The sequence below is a fragment of the Oryzias melastigma genome, linkage group LG24, assembly GCF_002922805.2.
Source record: "Oryzias melastigma strain HK-1 linkage group LG24, ASM292280v2, whole genome shotgun sequence".
Lineage (NCBI taxonomy): Eukaryota > Metazoa > Chordata > Actinopteri > Beloniformes > Adrianichthyidae > Oryzias > Oryzias melastigma.
The window spans coordinates 10,714,373-10,732,729 of NC_050535.1; the positions used below are offsets into that span (position 1 = coordinate 10,714,373).

Sequence of the window (18,357 nt, forward strand, 5' to 3'; positions counted from 1 at the left end):
TACAAAACCTCTTTTGACAGAATAGAATTCATATTCACAGCACTAAAAACAATATGCCTGAGCAGCGTGAGAAACACCAGATGTGAAAATTATAACAGATACAAGTAAAATATGACAGTGATGTGACTATTATTTACTATCAATAAATTCATCTGTTCATTCATGCAAAATTTAAACCCTGACAACCTGTTTGCTTTGTGTAAAGATTTTCCAAGCATCCATAAACACACAGCTTCTGCAGTTTTACAGTTTTATGATGGTTCTAATTCACAATGCTGTGATAAGATAAAACTTTATTGATCCCTAAGAGGAGAAATCGGGTGTTAACAGTGGCTGACAGATCAGTGCCAAGTACAGGTGGGTTATAACATAACTAAAGTGGAAAATGAAAAGAATATTTTCAAAAAATAAAGGTAAAAATTTAGATAAAAAAAAGTTAAAAGCGAAAATAGGAAACAATATACATAAAATAAATGTAGATATCTATTACTTAAACGTCACATTTGAACACTGTCAAATAAAAAAAGATAAAAAGTCAGTATGTTTTCTTTTTTTTTTTTAAAATCTTGTTTTATTTGAGTTTAAAAATAGCAATGGTTGGGGGGGGGCACAGAGAACACATCCAGTTCTCGCGAGATCAGCGCGCCCGAGCAGCCGCCATATTCTGAGCTGTATTTTGGTTCGTGTCTGAGGAAAAAGAGAAAAGTTCGGGGCGGATTGAGGGGAGGGGGCCGAACCCAGGAGCTGTCACCGAGCTGGTCCCGAGTCCTGTCACGCACCGGAGGCCGAGACTGGCCTTCGCTGTCCCCGTAGCCGTTCGAGGACACCAAGGCCCCGGGCCCTCAGTGCGGTTCTTCTCATTGCTAGCAGCTGGACCCCCTCTGGCTTCCCTTCCTCGGCTCCGCGGCCCTCCGGAGCTCGGGTGGCGGTGTCGGGTGTTGAAGGCGGCCCGGACAGCAGCGGCGGTGGCGGAAACTGGAAGGTAGGGAGTTTAAAAAAAATAAAACATTTAAGCAGACTTTCGGGGAGAGTTTTAAATGAAGGCGGGGGATGAAAGCAGCGGCTGAGCTGCGGTTCCGTTGTGTTTGGAAAAAATGTGGGGAAAAGTTTTCAGATGTGGAAAAAGTTTTTCTCTCCAGCAGACAGCTAGCTCCGTCGGCTAAGCTGAAGTGTCCGGGGCCGTCTCCATCTGGGGGGCGATTTAGCGGACTCTGCGTACAGTTTTACACCGCCAGTTACCGCAAAGTGAGGCGGTGACGGACTACCGGGGTGCTGTTAGCCAGGCCAATATTTTCACTGAACCCCCTGGTAAAATAACCCAGTTTAAGTCTTTTAAATAAAACTATGTATTCAATACTTAAATCTATGATTGTTTTATTACGTTTATATACATATATTGCGAAATATTCAAAAAGTATTGTGGTAGATAATCCACATAATCACTAGTGTCAACACAACTTAACATTTATGTTAACCAACATTTCCTGTCTTTAAAGCTTTTTACTATTTTTTTCCAAGTAATTTCCCCCCTAAAAAAAGAATAAATAAATATTTATAATCTCATTCCACGTTTCTACCTAGATAAATGTTTCCAATGGAATGGCTGGAATGGTTCTTTCAGGGAAATTTGGCACGTGAATATTTTCATTTGACCACGCCCACCAACTGGTGACGTAGTTTTCTTAACTTTTTTTGGCCTGCTTATATTGGCTATGGCATCAATGTTATTGCATCGCTTAGCCAATAGTGTGGTCTAGTTCCCACCGATGTTAAGCTTTCTACTTTTCAAAATTGTCTCCAGCATTTCCGTGGTTTGGTATTTTCAATATGGCCGACATCTTGCTTATACACCTGCTGTGTTGGCGAACATGTAGGTTCACGATGAGGCAGAGGAGGGATTTGTATGTTCGTCCACTAAAGGATACAGCGGTGAACTCCTTTCTCTAGTTCAAGATATGCCTATTTTTTGTTGACCAGGTGGACTCGAGGTACTTTTGCATGTCATTTGACAGGTTTGATGATCTCCATAGAGTAGGACCTCTTTTTACCCATACTGGGACACTCGAGAGACCTGTTTCTCTCACAAAACAAATTTTCTGGATTGCTCCATCACAGATTTTAATAGCTCAAAATAAGTATCGATTAAATGGCGCGATATGCCCACAAGTGTACTATGGGTATAAGATTGTAATCCTGGACGATGTCATCAGCTTGTGTCACATTTCGCAGTGATTGGGGCCTTTCCAATGGCTTGTGCGACCAATACAACCCAAGTGGTTACAGATTACAATGAAGTGTAAATGGCTAGGGCTATATCTGAATTACCTCACTACTCCCTAAAATACTATATAGTGTGGGACTACCTAGTATGCTGGGTATTAGGACACGTGTGCCAAATTAAAACCCTAAAGGATATGAAAATTTTACAAATACTGTATACAAATCCATTGTTATTGTGATGAAAATGTGCATAATTTATTTTTTCTAAAGGTTCGTTTCAAACGCAATGCATTGTGGTTTCCATTCGCTAATCTAGTTAGCATCATTGCACTATTTGTTTTTCGCAGTGACTGGAATTTGGAATTGACAGTAAAGTGCAAATATATTACACTAAGTAGAGATTAATGAGGAAATTTGGTGACAATCCAAGTGTCTGCTGCGTTTCATTTATACCAAACTCTAAACGACTGGAAATAAATCATTTAAAATACTTCTATTTTTATATGTGTGCAAATGATCCAACAAGCACATAGTACTGATTATGTTCTTGACATTATAGCTAGTGTTAGACTTTTAAATTAGCATAGCTAATAACAGAAGGAATTTACACCGAGGCAATCCATTTTTTTTATCTTCTAATTTTGTATCTTCTCATTTTGGGTTTAACTTTCTACATGTCGTTCTGCCAACAAGAGCCCAAGGTCACTGAGTTGCCGTGGCTAACACATTTGTTTTTTGTAGTTGCCATTAAAATGAGCATGCTTCTACAGTAGAACTCTTGTCTTTTGTGGTATAAGTTATGCACAGCAGAAGACTGCTAAGCTTACTCCACTTTATGTTAATTATTTAGCTAAACATGCTTGAACAAGAGTGGTTGCTAAGAGCAACCACTAAGAAGCTGCTTTGCACTTCCTTGCTCCATACCCACTTTTCTAATATTCAAGAAATGCAGGTATGGTTACTGAGAGGGGAAATGTTTCACTTTCTTTTGATTTCAACTATTTTCGTGACAGAAACGAGTCAAGAGTTTTGTTTTGATAACTGGTGTTGGCAGCTTGACAAGTGTTCATAATTTGTGGACATGGCTGAAAAAAATTAGATTGTGCCTCCTGTTGTGAAGGGGAGCCACCCCTTAAACCAAGCTAAATTATGGGATTGAAGCTTCTTTTCATAATCTCAAACTCGCTTGGTTTTGAAGTGCAGAGCAGATGCTTCAAAATCGGAATCTTAGAAGAAGACTCTTGGGTAAAGTGGTCACATTGAAGTTTCTAAACATTGTTGCGCACATTTTGGCAGAGGTTGTAAAAGTGTTACTCTTCTTTCCTTCCTAATTGAACGACAATAAAAGCTTTTGTTTGCCGCTGTAGTTATTTTAGCTTGACGTTAGGAGAGCGATACCTGAAATGTCAAAGATTTGGTGCAAAATGATGGATTATACCTCTATTAAAGGACATCTTGTTCTTTTGTGCAGCAGCGGTTTCAGGATACATCTGATCTGTATCGGTTTCTGCTTCCATACATCTTTTGAGATTTGGTGACATTTGCTCAGGTCCTCTATGATTTAGAAACTACCTGTGTCTGCACGTTGTGTTGAATTGGTTGGTCTCTATGCAGTCAAACTGTAGAATGTGGGTTCAGGCTGCAGCTTTACAGTGTGTAGGTAACCACTTCTTGTTCAAGTTGTTCTTTCTTTTGTTCTTTTTTTATACAGCTGTTTTGCAATGAAGGCACAATGAAGGTCTGTTTTTGTTCCGTCTATTTTCCCCAATTGTTACTTCTCTCAACCCCCCAGGTGGCCTTTGGGTACCAGTTCATTCCCCGTTGCGGAACCAAATTGGGTGTAACCGTTAAACTCCTCAAAACATAATGGCGGACAGCGATACTGTTCTCAGGCTTATGTTACATATCTACTTAATACTGGAGGCAGAGGGATTCTTTGTGTCTTTTCTGATGTGACTGAACCCCTTTTAAGTGCTAACAGATAATAGAGGGTATTCACGGGACACAGGCCACCAACGTCATGGTTGGGAACGGCATGAAGGGAACTCGGAATAAAGAAAATAGATATATATTGTGAATTTCTATTGAACTGCTGGATATCATGGTGCAGTTGGTAAAATAATGAATAAAACAATTAAAGGAGTATGGTTTCACTAATGGTTGGGGAAATCGGTTGATAGCTGCAATTTTAGAACAAAAATTGCTTGCCAAAAATTGCAGCTCTTCTGCTTCATTAGTGGTAAATGGGTGGGCTCATCAGCTGATGTTTTTTTTTTTTTTTTTTTTTTTTTTTTTTTTACATATTTTTTAATGTTTCAAACATGACTATTGACTGTAGTAATATCTTACACTCCTATCCTTTTTGATGTATTTTAAAAGTATTCCAATTTAAATATTATGACATTATTAGCCAAAATAATTTTAAAAAATATTGTTTTTCAGGACATAGTTTCTGCAGAGGAGCAGTAGTTCATTAGAAATTTGCTTCTGAGTTGTGGGCATGAGTGTTGGCATGGAGTAACCCCACCTGTTGCTGAGATCTTCAATTGCACTCTCTCCCATTAAATTACAACCCCTCACACTTCCAACCTAGCATAACAGATGCAATAAAGACTAATGAGCAATATTGGAGCTATGTGACTATTTTTCTCCTGTTCCTGATTCACATCGATTTGAGTAAAGAAATACTCAGAAATGTATTTTTGGAGCTTAATTTTCTTTATATATGTCCTCCATCAAAAGAAAAATGCTACAAGAACATGTTAAAAACACCAAAAACACAATTTTCATCAGTTGGTCTTTAAGAATAATTTCTTATTTACCAACATAGCCTGGCCATCCTGAAATGTCAATTAATGACATCTTGGGTTGAACAGTTCCACTGAACTGACCCCACATAAAGATATCATTGACCTGTTGATTCATTGAAACCATCAGCATAATACCCTGATTATGTCGGAGGTGTTTGTGTGCAGAAGGGTGAAGGGCAGCGTCATGAACTCTTCGCTAAATACTTTTTAGTCTTCTCTCTAGTCTTTCCTCAGATGAGTGCCTGAGAACATACCAGCTTTCTTCATCTAATTAGGAGCAAGAAGAAAACTACTTAAAATGTTCGGATGCAGACGTGGACGATGCTCTCGTAATAATCAGGTACACGCTGCTGTAGTGTGCATCTGATTGGATTAGGGTTTTAGCAGCTCAGTCAACATTGATTTTGGCAGTAAATATGGATTACTGAGCCCAATTGAATTTTTGATGCAACAGTCCTGGCTTTATCATCCAAGTGGAAAACATCCTAAAATGTAATTTAAAGACATTTTGGGCCGTTTAGCGGCAGGGCAGTCCAACTGAGCTAAAGCTACTTAGCTGATATGCTAACATAAACACAGTTAGGTGGTTTTGATTTGGTCAGAGCACTTTTTGCATATTAAAATTACTTTGATTTTCTTAAGACGGTGAGTTATTAGGCTGGCAGACCTCAGTATCAGAAATTAAATCGGACTTTCTGTCTGTGCCTGTTTGCCACACTACTTATAGCATCTACTAATAGCATCTTTGTTGTAAATTTATACATTTTATTAAGGCAGTTAAATGTTAACTTTTAAATCAATTAAGAAAAATTTTGAATAATGAAAATTTGTTGTTCAAATTGTATTTTTTTTCCATTTGCTTGTAAGTCTTTCCTGGATTTTTTAGACATCTGGCATAAATGTAAGGGTGTATTCAGACTGGACACATTTTTGTTTGTTTCCTGAATTTTCAGTCTGAATGCACCCAATTTTTTTCCTGACCCATTCTTCAAGGTGGTTTCTGTTTGTTTCCAATCGGACTGAGCTCTGCATCACAGCGAGTTTTCTCAGTCTGAATAGGCTCCGTGCTCGGAGTGAAACAATTAACACAAAAAACGACCACCGTAGCTCGTCATTACGTCGCGTAAACGAAGAGCCACACAGACGTGAGCAACGTTGCAACAGCAACTCATTGAAATGTGGTCAGGCTTATTAAGGCAACTCTAAGTGTGATACGCATTGCTTCTCTTACTCTTTTCCCAATGATCTGTAAACACTTAGCGTACCTTCATAGCCGACGCCTCCTCAGTATAAAAAGTGGTTCTACCTGGCGTTTATACAGACCTTCAAAATTGGTCAGCGAAATATAAAGTTTGAATAAATGAACTATTCCAACAAGGATAAGCTTAAGACTTCCATCATACATTCTCTCGTTGTTTTGCCCCGCCCTTGTGATTCCTGGCCAATGACTGAGGAGATCTTTAGTCACGTGGGTTTGTTTACCGGCTTTAGTTCGAAACAGAAATGTCCGGTTGAAATGCAGAGTACAGACCAAACGCAAGGTTCAGAGCTCCATCAGGACCAAATTGAGCGGACTTGGTCCGGACCAACTGACTTTTCCAGTATCCAGAAAATCAGGTCAGTTATTGTTAAAAACAAAACAAAAACATTTAACACCGTTGCGTGGTTTAAGCATTATACCGTCTTTCAAGTGTGGTTATTCTTGCTCTGCGACTACCTGAGATGGAAAAAAATATTAACGTTTAAGGAACTGAGAGTTTCTTCCACCACGGCGTCAAATCATTTTAGCATTTTGTATTAGTGGTTAGAGCCCCCCCTTTGAAAACTGTTATTTTAAATCGGATGAGTTTGTTCACAGCTCCTTAAGAGCTTCTCGGCGCCTCCAAACACCCCCAGTGTAAACCATGTTGTCACAGTTGGACTCTGGGCTGTATGTCATTCATTAGCAGTTTGTGCCTGTCTTGACTTGCAGTCAGAGCTTCACTTCCTGACCAATGAGCTGCCGTGGCCAACTGTTTATAGGTGCAGAGCTCTAACTGAAACCATGTGTGCCTGCAGCGGGGCAAACATGTTGCCAGGGGGCCGGGCCGCTCCGCCGCTCTCGGAAGCTCGGCAGTGAGCGTGCAGCTCTCATGATATGTGCTAGGTCAGGATTTTTTTTTTTTTTTTTTTCAGGCCTCCGTCACAAACCGCTCACATGTTTGCTCATTCATGGAGGTGAAGAATGTTTCTGACTTGTAGCGCCTGCTTCTGTGCAGTAAACATGCGGGCCCCAACACTCGTGTTTGACATCTTCTACAACAAACTCAGCTTGTGGCGTGTTGTTGCGAGGATTGTGCCAGCTCTTCACTCTTCTTTCCTGTCAAACCTGTTTCCTGATTTATCATCTGCAGTTTGCACAACAACTTATCAGCAGCCAGTAAAAGGAGGAGGGTGTGTGGTGTGTTCCCCCCGCAGAAGGGGGAAGATAATTGCTGCATGCGAGTGGGCTTGGATGGCTGTTTGGATCGGCGGTGCAGTGTGGGCTGAAGCCAGGAAAGTGAATTCTGAGTTTGAGCATCAGCTTGTCTTAAAGGCTGCAGAGCTGCAAGAGCCTGCTCCTCCATACATGTCAAGTGTCGGCCTTGTAAGGCCTGCAGCACTCCCAGAGAGTGGAGGAGGTGGAAGTTAAAGATCCATCACATGCCCTGCTGCAGACGCAGGAAGAGGCCGGTGTTGTTTCACCCTCCCCCCCCTTCAGCAGGCTGTGGCTGTCAGGAAGGGAGCCCCCTCCCCCTGGCGACTCCCCTACATATGGAGGCTTCCATTACGTGCCGCTCATGGGTCTCCTCAGCTTCAGCTTTTACTACGAACTTCCTTCTCCAGTTGGTTTGTCTTCTTTTAGCTTCTCAGCCCTTCTTAGAAGTTGGCTTTGGATTTTTGCCAATGTTGATATTTTTAGCCACTTGTTGGCTGATATCAATATTTACACCTTAAGATACAACGTCAAGTCAAAACAACTTTATCATATTTCACAATTCGCTAACCAACACATTAGCAAAACACAAAGACAGTGCAGTTCAGGGCTGCACGACAAGGAAAACTTAAGATGTACCATATTGGTGATCACCATTGTGATGATTATATGACTTGTGATACATAAACTACTACCAAAACAAAAAACAATCATGTTCCAGAATATATATATATATATATATTTACCATATTTTCCACACTTAAAGGCGCACCTAAAAGCTTTCATTTAAAAAAAAAAGCTTTGTACCTTAAAACCTGGAGCGCTTTATATTTTGATTAATGATTTTATATACATATATCTGTATCCATCTGTTTTTCTTACCTGGCTAATGTGTGGAAAATTGACCATTTATTGATGGTGTCCGGCTTATAGGGCAGAAAATAAAGTAAAAAGAAGTCAACATCACTTTAACTACACTCCAAATGACCCGCATCTGCATAGGAGATAAATGGGGATCTAACTTAAAAGGACTCCATTGGATAGGTCAATGACGTGAGGAGTATGGCTGTGGATTGTTGCTTTGGTGGCGATCCAATATGAGTCACGAATCAAACCCTGATTCTTACTTTTTAATATAATGTTTATTGCTATGTGTATGTCCATTTACTGGATGGATGGAAATTTAAATTACTTGTATTAAATCACCACCATTTATACCTTTTTAAGAACCGCAGATCAGAATCAACAAAACTGATTAAATCCTCAAAGTTCTTCAGCATTTTACGTTCTAAGCATTACAACTTGGTGCAGAGCCCATATGAAAAAAGTTGTTTGTTTCTGCGGCAGAATCAGCTGATTCACGTTGATTACATCTGCTGTTCAGCAGCGCGAAGCTGTGTTTCTCCGCTTCAGAAAAAGCTAGTCGCGTTAATTGTGTCGACTGTTGAAGAGTTACCATCACCAAAAGAATGTAAACACTGGAGCTAAATTAATTTTTTCAGAAGTTATGTTAGTGAGCGGAACTTCAGTTTCAGTTTTTGAACAGAAAAAAGCTCTCACTAGTTTTTCTTTAAAAACCTGAAGCTCACCGTCACGAAGATGTGTTTACTTCCAGTGACAGTACCGCCACTCTTTCGGCTTTGTTTTCGTTCTTAAACTTAAAATCCTACATTAATCTGCATTTCAGACTAAAAACACATCATCCCCAGATAGTATTTTGATAATATTTTACTACACTCTACTATATTCATAAAGATTGCGAATCAGCGATCTTGGACGTCGCAAATATTCATACTCAAATTTTCGGGAGCAGATCGCGAGTATGCGAGCACCCGGATACTCATTACAGCCCTAGTAAAGGGATCCATCCGATTGGTCAAATGCATAAATGGCTCCATTTGATTTGATAAATACTTCAGTCTGTTATAGTGTAAACTTTGAATGTAACCATTTATTACAGTTTACACCATCTTTTCCTCACATTTATTGCACAGGCTGATATCACGATGTCAATACATTTCTGGTTTGTTTCATTTCTAGTGTAGTTCCAAATTAGCTAAATTTAATCCTCATCGATGCTCAGACTTTGTTGCAGTTCAGCCCACTTACTAAAATAAAGAGAAACAAACTCAATCGACCAAAGAGGTCTGTCATTTTGTTGTACCTTAGCTTTTAGTAATCTGGATAATCTAGTCTGACTTAGATTAGCTATAAACTGTTATTTCTCTGTGCAAACCACCATCTTGAGGTCTTTACGTTCGCTGTGTGCACGCTTGCTAAACTCGTGGAGTACTTGGCAGAGAAGGAGAATTGTGAACATCAACAGGAACTGAGTAAATGTTGGGTTTGCAAGTATAATTGAAGTGGTGTGAAGGAGACTTAGAGGATTTATTTTTATAAAGCTAACTGACTGAATAACTTGTCACATCACGGCTAACATGTTAGTCTATTGCAGGTGTTGTGATGCATTCAAGGTCATCTTGTCTGTATTGTTGAAGCAGAAACCATATTGGCAAATATTGATAACGGTTAACAGAGCTTTCTTTGACTGTCAGAAATCTTCTGGAAAGTAAACAGTTTGTTTAGGAGTTGGATCTTCAGCTGTCTCCTCTCCAGCTTAAAGTCAAATCTGTTTCCTGCATTTGAGTTAGCAAGTTCTCTCCCTCCGCTGCACGTCTTATCTTGCTGTTGCTATCGTGTAGGAGGGTGCCTCTTCATTCTTTAGAAAGAGGGTTGGTGAAGCTCTATCCTCTCAAACGGCCCAGAGGTCTTTAGGCTCTCTGGGTTTTTGGATCCACTTGTTTTGGTGATGGGCTTTGATCCAGAGCAGTGTCACAGTGTGGGCACCATACTCCTGTCACAACCCCTGTGTTGTTGTGAGTTCGTGTGTGGATGGCTGCTTCCATCAAACGAACATCTCTGTTTGTTGTGGTGTGGTTTTGCTCTCAGCCAGCGCAGATCTGCCTCTGAGGTTTTCCATGAAGTCCTATTTGCTGGGTGATTTTTAAAAATCTAGTTTGAAAACTTCAGACTTGTTTTGAAAAGACTTTATATCTCCAGTTAAGCTGGTTTTACTTCCGTAAAGCATAAAAGAGTAAAGCACAAGGACACAGCACAGAAACCATCTCCCTAATAATCTCAGTGTTTTATGCATATAAGTAAACGGTTTCCAGGTATGACTTGATGGTCGTCTGTTGGTTTCTCCTTTTTCCTATCCATGTGAAGTGGACACATATGCTTGTCTGTAAAAATGCTCGCTTCTGAGGAATGTGGTGCCTCTGGTTCTGTTCTGGATGACTGTGGTGGGGGGTTTGGATGAGTCAGGCTTCGTTCTAGCACCTTCCTGGGTCCACCTGTTGGTGCCCGTCCAGCATGATTTCTTGTTTTGTACTTTGTGGTGAACGAATCACTGATTGTTAAGTAGTTCCCAATCACATTTGGATTTCTCTCAGGAAAGCCTCTATGTGCACTTTGTAGTTTTACATCTTCGCATTTGTAACAGAAATGCAGGTGAAGGAAGTCACTAAACTCCAAAGCAGCGTTGCATATTCAGGGTAACCTACGTTTCTTCATCATGGAGTACAGTAGTACAATAGTTGGAACATTAGCAAAGCTAAAGTCATGGCCCTCTGCGCTTTCATGTTTGTGAAGAACATGTTCAAATTCACTCACCACTTCCTAACCCTTAAAAGGCTATATAGTGTGGGCTTACCTAATGCAATTGATTTTTACGCAATTCGGACACATGCACACTACTTAATTTTTTTAAGTGGCAAATATGATATCACCCATTGGCTGAAGTAAAAACCTTTAATAAAAATGAGCATTTTATGAAGACTATTTATGATTTCACTGTGTTCTGACAATAAAAAACCTAAATAAATGTGAATACTTTTTTTTCAAATGACCAACAGTTCAAACACAATGCATTGTGGTCTATGTTCACCAATCTAGTTTCCGCAAAGACTTCTGTAAAATTTGTAGGACACTGGATTTTGGAATTCTACTTTCGGACACCCTTACAAAATGGAAAACACCCTGTATAGTGTGCGAAGTAGTGAATGAATTCAGACAAAACCATAGATTAAGATTTTAAAATACCAGGAAATTGGAAAGATATATTTTTCTATATGTGCGTACGTAGATCTAAAAAAAATCGGATGGCTAACAGGTACACTAGAATTTTTTGATGATTGCATTTCTATTTTGATTTTGCAAATTTCGGATTACTCTTAGTCACAGATTTTTGCGTGCCTTTAAACAGATTTGCTGTAAATAAACTAAAGTAGGAATTACTTGACATAACTGATGCCCCTTTTTCATATTGTTCCGAGTTATTTGACACATTTAGGAATTCTGATGAGCTTTCCAACTCGTGAAAGGAACCAGACTATTTGAGGAAGCAAACCTGGTGTGCACCAATCAACCCAGTGTAAAATGAATCCTAAAACTGTCATCTGTTCACTTGTACCTCTAATTTCACGTCTTCTGTGGAAAGATCCCTTAAGCAAAACCCAGAAAGAGGTAAAAAAAAAAAATCATTTCTGAGGGCTACCTTATACTATGTTTCTACGTTAAGTTTTTATGTCAGTTTCATTACCTGGTTCAGGTGGAAAAACTGCTGTGAAGTGGTGATGATTCTGTGGCATGCTGCTGTGTCGTCTAATTAGTCTTAAATTGGTAAATTATAATCCCAACATCTGATGAAGGATTTATTTTTCAGGTTGCTGAAGCTTAGAAGGCCAACCTCAACAAACAGACTGCCGCTCTGGTTGTTGATTTTGTTGTTTTCTTTGGAGGTAGATTTGCCCTTCTGCTCGTCTTCTAAAACTTCATACAGTCTGATGGGGATCTGCTACAACTTCCTGTTTTTGGTGTGCGATGAGTTATTTTTTCTGACCCAGCAGCTCCCCCTAAAAATGACCTGACTACAGGTGGACTGAATCCTTTCTGCTGTCAGTGAAGGTTCAACTGTGCCTTCTCTGCATGGCTTCTCTGAGGTCAAGACTGAGGCTGTGATAGATCACATTGATTAGTTTGGCTCACACACCAATCTTTATTAGACAATAGTTTGTTTTTGAGGAAGTTGTGCCTGCTTTGTATTTGTCTGTGTGTAAGGAGGTTGGTGTTGGAGATGAAGATTTCCTGTTGTGAAGTTACGGCTGTAGAATGGCACTGACATGGAAGTTATGTCTGGCATTTATGGCTTTTTTTGAGCACATTTTTATCTTAAGGACTGGGCACAGTTGAAGTACCAGACCTCTAACCAGGTATTAGTCAGAGCCTAAACTCAAACGTTTGCAGTAGATGACAGCAGATGAAATCTACTTGCTGATAAGAGTGGATATTAGTACGTTGTGTTCTGTGGTTTATTTCTCTAATGTTTGCTCTGTTTCCACATCAGTGTTGAGCTGAACTGAGTGTTTTTGTGACAGATTCGAGAACGTTCTTCATCAAGGGTAAATTATGAGAAACGTGTGGTGTGTGACTATTTTGAATTTAGACCTAATGAAGTTTAGGGTAACCTCTGCAAGGTTGAATACATTTATAATCCCAGCACAGTGGTCCTTCACTTAATTGCGGTTCACCTTTTGCGGTTACGATAAACCAGCTAATACATTATTTCCCTTTTACTGCAACAGTTCTTCAAGATAAAAGTCAAGATAAATTATCTAAGTTATCTTAACACTTGTGCTCTCTTATCGGGTCCAGATGACCCGACCCTTATATTGATGTGTGCTTCCTACCATGAAAAGTTGTACAAAGGTAGATAGGGTCCAGATGACTCCACTTTTTTTATTATTATTATTTTTATTACTATGACTATTACTATGATTCGACTTTTAATGTAAACATGCCTAGGATAGCACAAGGGTTAGTAGGTTAATACCGAACACAGCCGAGGCGTCAAACTCGCATCTGCCGCCTAAGCTTTGACACCTGTCAAATTTACTGCTCAATGCATTGATGCGGCGGTGACAGCTATCAGCTCTGTTGGATCCTGGGTAGCAGAGCTCACTAAGCTATCCACTGGCCGGCTAGCTAGTATAGCCGTCCATCTAGCTCAGTGAGCTCTGTGACGGGCTGGTGATCTATCCAGGGTGTATCCCGCCTTCACCCAACAGTAACTGGGACAGTTTCCGGGAACTTAGCGGCCTCCGCAGGTTGAGAAAATGAATGGAAGTTCATGACTAAAATCCTCACATTGAGCCCCCATCTTGAATTTTTATTTCTACCCTTTGATCTAGTTGCTGAAAACGTCACATTCCCAAAGCCGAATTTCCGATTGGTTGATTTAACATTAAAAGTTGACGCCTTTGCCGTGCCTGCCACACTCGGTGTGAATACACCATAAAGAACAATCATCTACCTTTCTGGTAGTACTGGCTACAACTTTGGACAACAATGAAAAAACATGTAAATAGTGTGCACTTGGGCTTTTTAAAAACACAATGGTTTCTCTGTCTATGCATATATGTAAACATTTGGTAGCCATTTATCGCAGTTTACGCTGACTTAAACAATTCGTGTATTGCACAAGGTCCATATCGCAATGTCAATAAATGTTTGATTTATTGTGCAGGGCTAGTTCTAACCAAAATCTCCTTCTCTACGCACCATCACTGCAATGCTAGGAAAATAGAGCCATGACTTTCAATGCGTAAAGAAATAACTCGTGATTTGCAGATTGATTTAGGTGGATATGTTTCTCTTGAGTGTTGTTGTGAAAGGGTGCAGAGGTAGAGCTTTCCGCTTCTGATCGTACACTCTGTTCCCGCCTTGCCTACCCATGTGTCAAAGTGTCTTTGGGCATGACCCCACATTGCTCCTGGTGGTTGAAGCTGGTGCCTTGTATGGGAACGTAGTTGCCATCAGTGAATGGGTGAGTCAGTGGGATGGTAACTGTAAAACATTTCGGGCAAGGTAAGAAGGTGCTATATATGTATATGACATTTATCATTTGTTAAAGACCATTGTTTTCAAGATTGAATTCAATGGTACTAATGCATAACATAAGTACCTAGTTTCCCATGTTGAACAGGATTATCTGACTATTGCATTTCTAAAGTCAACTTGCATATATATTCAATTACTCGGTTATTCTCTCTTTTTTTGGTGAGCCTTCACTACCCGAGCTGTCACTGGCGACATCTAAATAACACACGCTCTTTGACATACTGTAGCTCACCTAACATTTATGCAATCAATAGGAATCAGCTAATTCTGATGTGGAGAAAAGTGTTCCCATGACAGAATCCACTGATTGACATTGATTAACACTTACATTGACGCTTGACTACTAGAAAGTGTTGCTTCTTTTCTCTCTGCCTCAGAATCCAGTGAAATTATGTTGGTTGCATCAGCGTTTGAAGAGTTACGGTAGTGGAAAGAATGTAAACACTGTGGGTAGAACTCAGGAGTTAAAAGGTTAAACAGGCTCAATGATAAATTGCTTTGGTTCTTCACATCACTTCACCAACAACATGTTTCTAGCTACATTGTGATTGATGCTTTTTCAGATTCATTCTATAGGAGTTTTTTTTTTCCTTGTATAAATTCTTAAATTATACACGCACTTCACTTCACCCTCTTCTTCTTGTTTGGTTATCAAATGGTCCAGATACATTCACACTCTAGGGTACCATTTAAATGCAAACCTTGATTCTTATGCAGGTTCCAGGACAATAAAGTTGGAAATGGTGTGTTAAAGATTTGCCCTTTCATGTTGAGGTTTTTTTGGTTTCCAGCTCTTGCATCTCGCAAATGTAAAACTGTGGGGGAAGGGTCTTGGATGTAGCACCTTTGTTTGAGTTCTGTTCTTGGGATCCATGTTCTAAGTTCTGGTTCCTGTCATTGTGCTGGAATACGTGCCTACCGAAAGAGCTAGTTATTGTTTTGAGCTTTAATAAAAGCGATCACAGCTGGGGGCAGCCTCCCCACCACTGCCCTGTCAGGGAGGTCCTGGTCGTTTTTCTCCTCCTGTAGTGAAAAGATCAGACTGTTGCCCCATCCTTGTTGGGGTTCTGAGGGGGCTGTAGTACCTCCTGCTGCCAAAAAATGTAACTGCAGGGTGTAGGTTAACTAAACTTAACAGAACTTAGATTTGTGTTTTGTTCGTAAACATAGAGGCTTATCAGTGTCACGTTTTTCTTATAGCTTTTCATTTCTTGTTCTTATCTGGCTGTTTCCTCATGTGTCACTTATTCTGTGTCCACAGCTGTTTCTCAGGTTAAAAGTACTTTTTTGTTCCTCTTTTGAAACATTTTTTCTGCCACTAACATCATTATTGAGATGCACAAGGCTCTGTTGTAAATGCTTTCTCAGATGACAAAAAACTCCTATTCGAAATCGCACTAAACCTTTCTAAAGAGAGTCTCTTAAGCAGGTTTGTTACAGTGACCATCCTGCAGCGAGTCTGCTTGTTGTAATAGTAACTGATTGTGTTTCCGACCTATGGTTTCCTGTCTCACTGCTTAAATAGTGTCTGAGTTCCTCGTTTCTGTCGTGTCACAGTCGGGTTCTGCTGTGGTCCTCAAATGAGGGCAACAGGGCGTGTCTCTGATGCTGCGTTTCTGAACGACTCGCTGTGTTTGTGTGTTACTCAGAACCAGGCGTGTTTTCTGCTCTGACTCATGGACATGTGCGTCTAACACGGCAGTAAATCATCATCTGTCCAGGAACAGACCTGTAAACTTTGCACACCTGAATATTTCTTATTGGCAGGTTTAGTGTCTCTTGGTGACTCTTTATTTTTGTTGTCTACCACTTAACCAACTTCCTGTAGCAAGTATGCTAGTATTGGGGCTAATCAGACTGGCTGCAGTTGAAGTATCAGAGAGAGTTTTTTTAACGTCTCCGACTACTATTCCTGTTCTTTATATTTTCAAACATCTTCAATGTTTTTGATATAAATATATATATATATATATATTTACTTTTGGTCTTGATAAAGTCAGCTAATTAGTGCAGCTCTGCAGTAAGGTCAAATGAAATGGATAGATCTTTTTTACTAGCATAAAAATAGAAATAACCTCTTTGATCTGGATCATTTTGTTTAAGGTTTACAGTTACTTTTCATCTCCAAAACCAATTGTGTTCAGTCATGAATATAGTTTTTGTATTACTAATAACTTACCTAAACAAAGTTGAATCTTTCATGAGAAAAATCAAAACTTTTACATGAAAAAAGAATTATCTAAAAATACTACAAAATAGCTCTAATGGTAAAAGTAGTTTTTTTTGAACCAGCAACAATTACATGTTTTTGAGCTGCGTGAATTTTTGACCACTTCATTATCATATTGTTTTGACAGCAAAAAATGTGATGCATAAACATGGTTTTAGGTGTTTAGGATATACTGTACTCCCTCCTTTTTGACTTGTCAAAAGCTGGCTCTCACATTAGTCGTGTTTCCATTAACTCTGAAAATTCGAAAAACGGAATTTCGATATTAAATTCTCCTAATGGAAACACCACAATTTCGAAAAAACTCGCCTTTTTCGAAATAAAGTTTTTGCGCTTAGAGGAGGTGGTATTTGGGCCGTATCGAAACAGTAGTTTTTCGAAAAACTGTAATGGAAACACTTTTTTCGAAACAAACGAGTCACGTGACCATTAACCGGATATGACGTTTCGGACAGGAAGCAGGAAAAGCTGGTCAAATGCGCATTTTCACAGCAACTGGCTGCCTTGGGCACCGCACAGCGGGAGCCACAAGAGGTCCCACAGCATCGCACAGCTCATCAAAAGTTGAGCGTGTCATGCGAAAATGCTGAATCCACAGCTCTTCGGTGAATTCTTCAACCACGATTCCCCAAAACTGTTTGACTCTACGTCGCTCCCACGTATAAGGAGCCTGCCGCTCCAAGGCTCGGATCAGACGTAGACGTCTTCTCTGATGGGAAGGATGAGAGCCAGCTCCGTGGCAGAAATGTGAATGAATCTACTGCACATGAAAATAGTATTTATATCCGTCGTCATGTTTTTTTAAATGACTTATCGCGGGAATTACTTCGAGTTTTTCGCATAATCATGGTTTAATGGAAACGCTGTTTTTTCGAAAAAGTGTTTTATCGAAATTCCAGAAATTTCGATAAAGTTTTGCGCAAAAGTGTAATGGAAACACAGCTAATGTTATTGCTCCTTTTGTTTCACACCCCTCATTCACTAAGTGGCCACATGTACTTTTTGATGGTTTAGCATCAACCAATGAATTAAAGGAAAAGGTGCAGGAAAAGAGTGCATATTTATTCAGTATTGTGGTTATTCTTGTGGAGACCCATGTTGTTTGTAGTTTTATTTTGAGTTGTTTTTTTGCGATTAATACACAAGCTACTATTTTTTTCTCTCCCTAATCAAGATTGATTGACATCTTCTCTTCAGCCCGCTTTCAAGCTCTGTTCTGATTGGCGAGGGTGGTTGCCATAGAAACGAAGACCGATCGATTTGGACCAGTTACCGCTTGATTGACTGAATTGACTTGGTTGGAGTCTGAAATAAGCCATTTTTTATGGGTGATGTCACACTCTCTGTCCTGTTCTCATGTACAGTCGATGGTTCAAACGAGCTCTGAATGCCTATAGATTACCTGGTGTGAGTGCATCTGAAGAGCTTCCTCTCTTCTGTAAATCAGTTATTGCACTTTTGGTATTGCCACCGACCATTTGTGTTGTGCAACGCTCGTTTCTGCTTCCAGGAGCTGCTTAATGAGCTCAGCCTTAGTTTCCACTGAAACTTTGTCCTCCTCCTCTCTTCTGTCCAGCTCCTTGACACAAACAGGAGGAGGAGGGAGGTCAGGGTGAACTAAGCCGTTTGATCCTGAGTTCCTTCTCCAGCAGAGTGTACTGCTCCTTTTGACCTCTCGCTCAGTT

At 39.9% G+C, this 18,357-nt stretch overlaps 1 protein-coding gene across 2 annotated transcripts in view; it reads left to right on the forward strand.

The window, feature by feature from the left end:
- Positions 1–307: 307 nt before the first annotated feature.
- The window catches only part of tab2 (TGF-beta activated kinase 1 (MAP3K7) binding protein 2), a 31,324-nt gene continuing 13,274 nt past the window's right edge, over positions 308–18,357 (forward strand). For both annotated transcript variants that reach the window (XM_024291511.2, XM_024291513.2), the window contains exon 1: positions 308–982. The gene's annotated coding sequence lies outside the window, so the exon portion shown is untranslated. The remainder of the gene's footprint in view (positions 983–18,357) is intronic.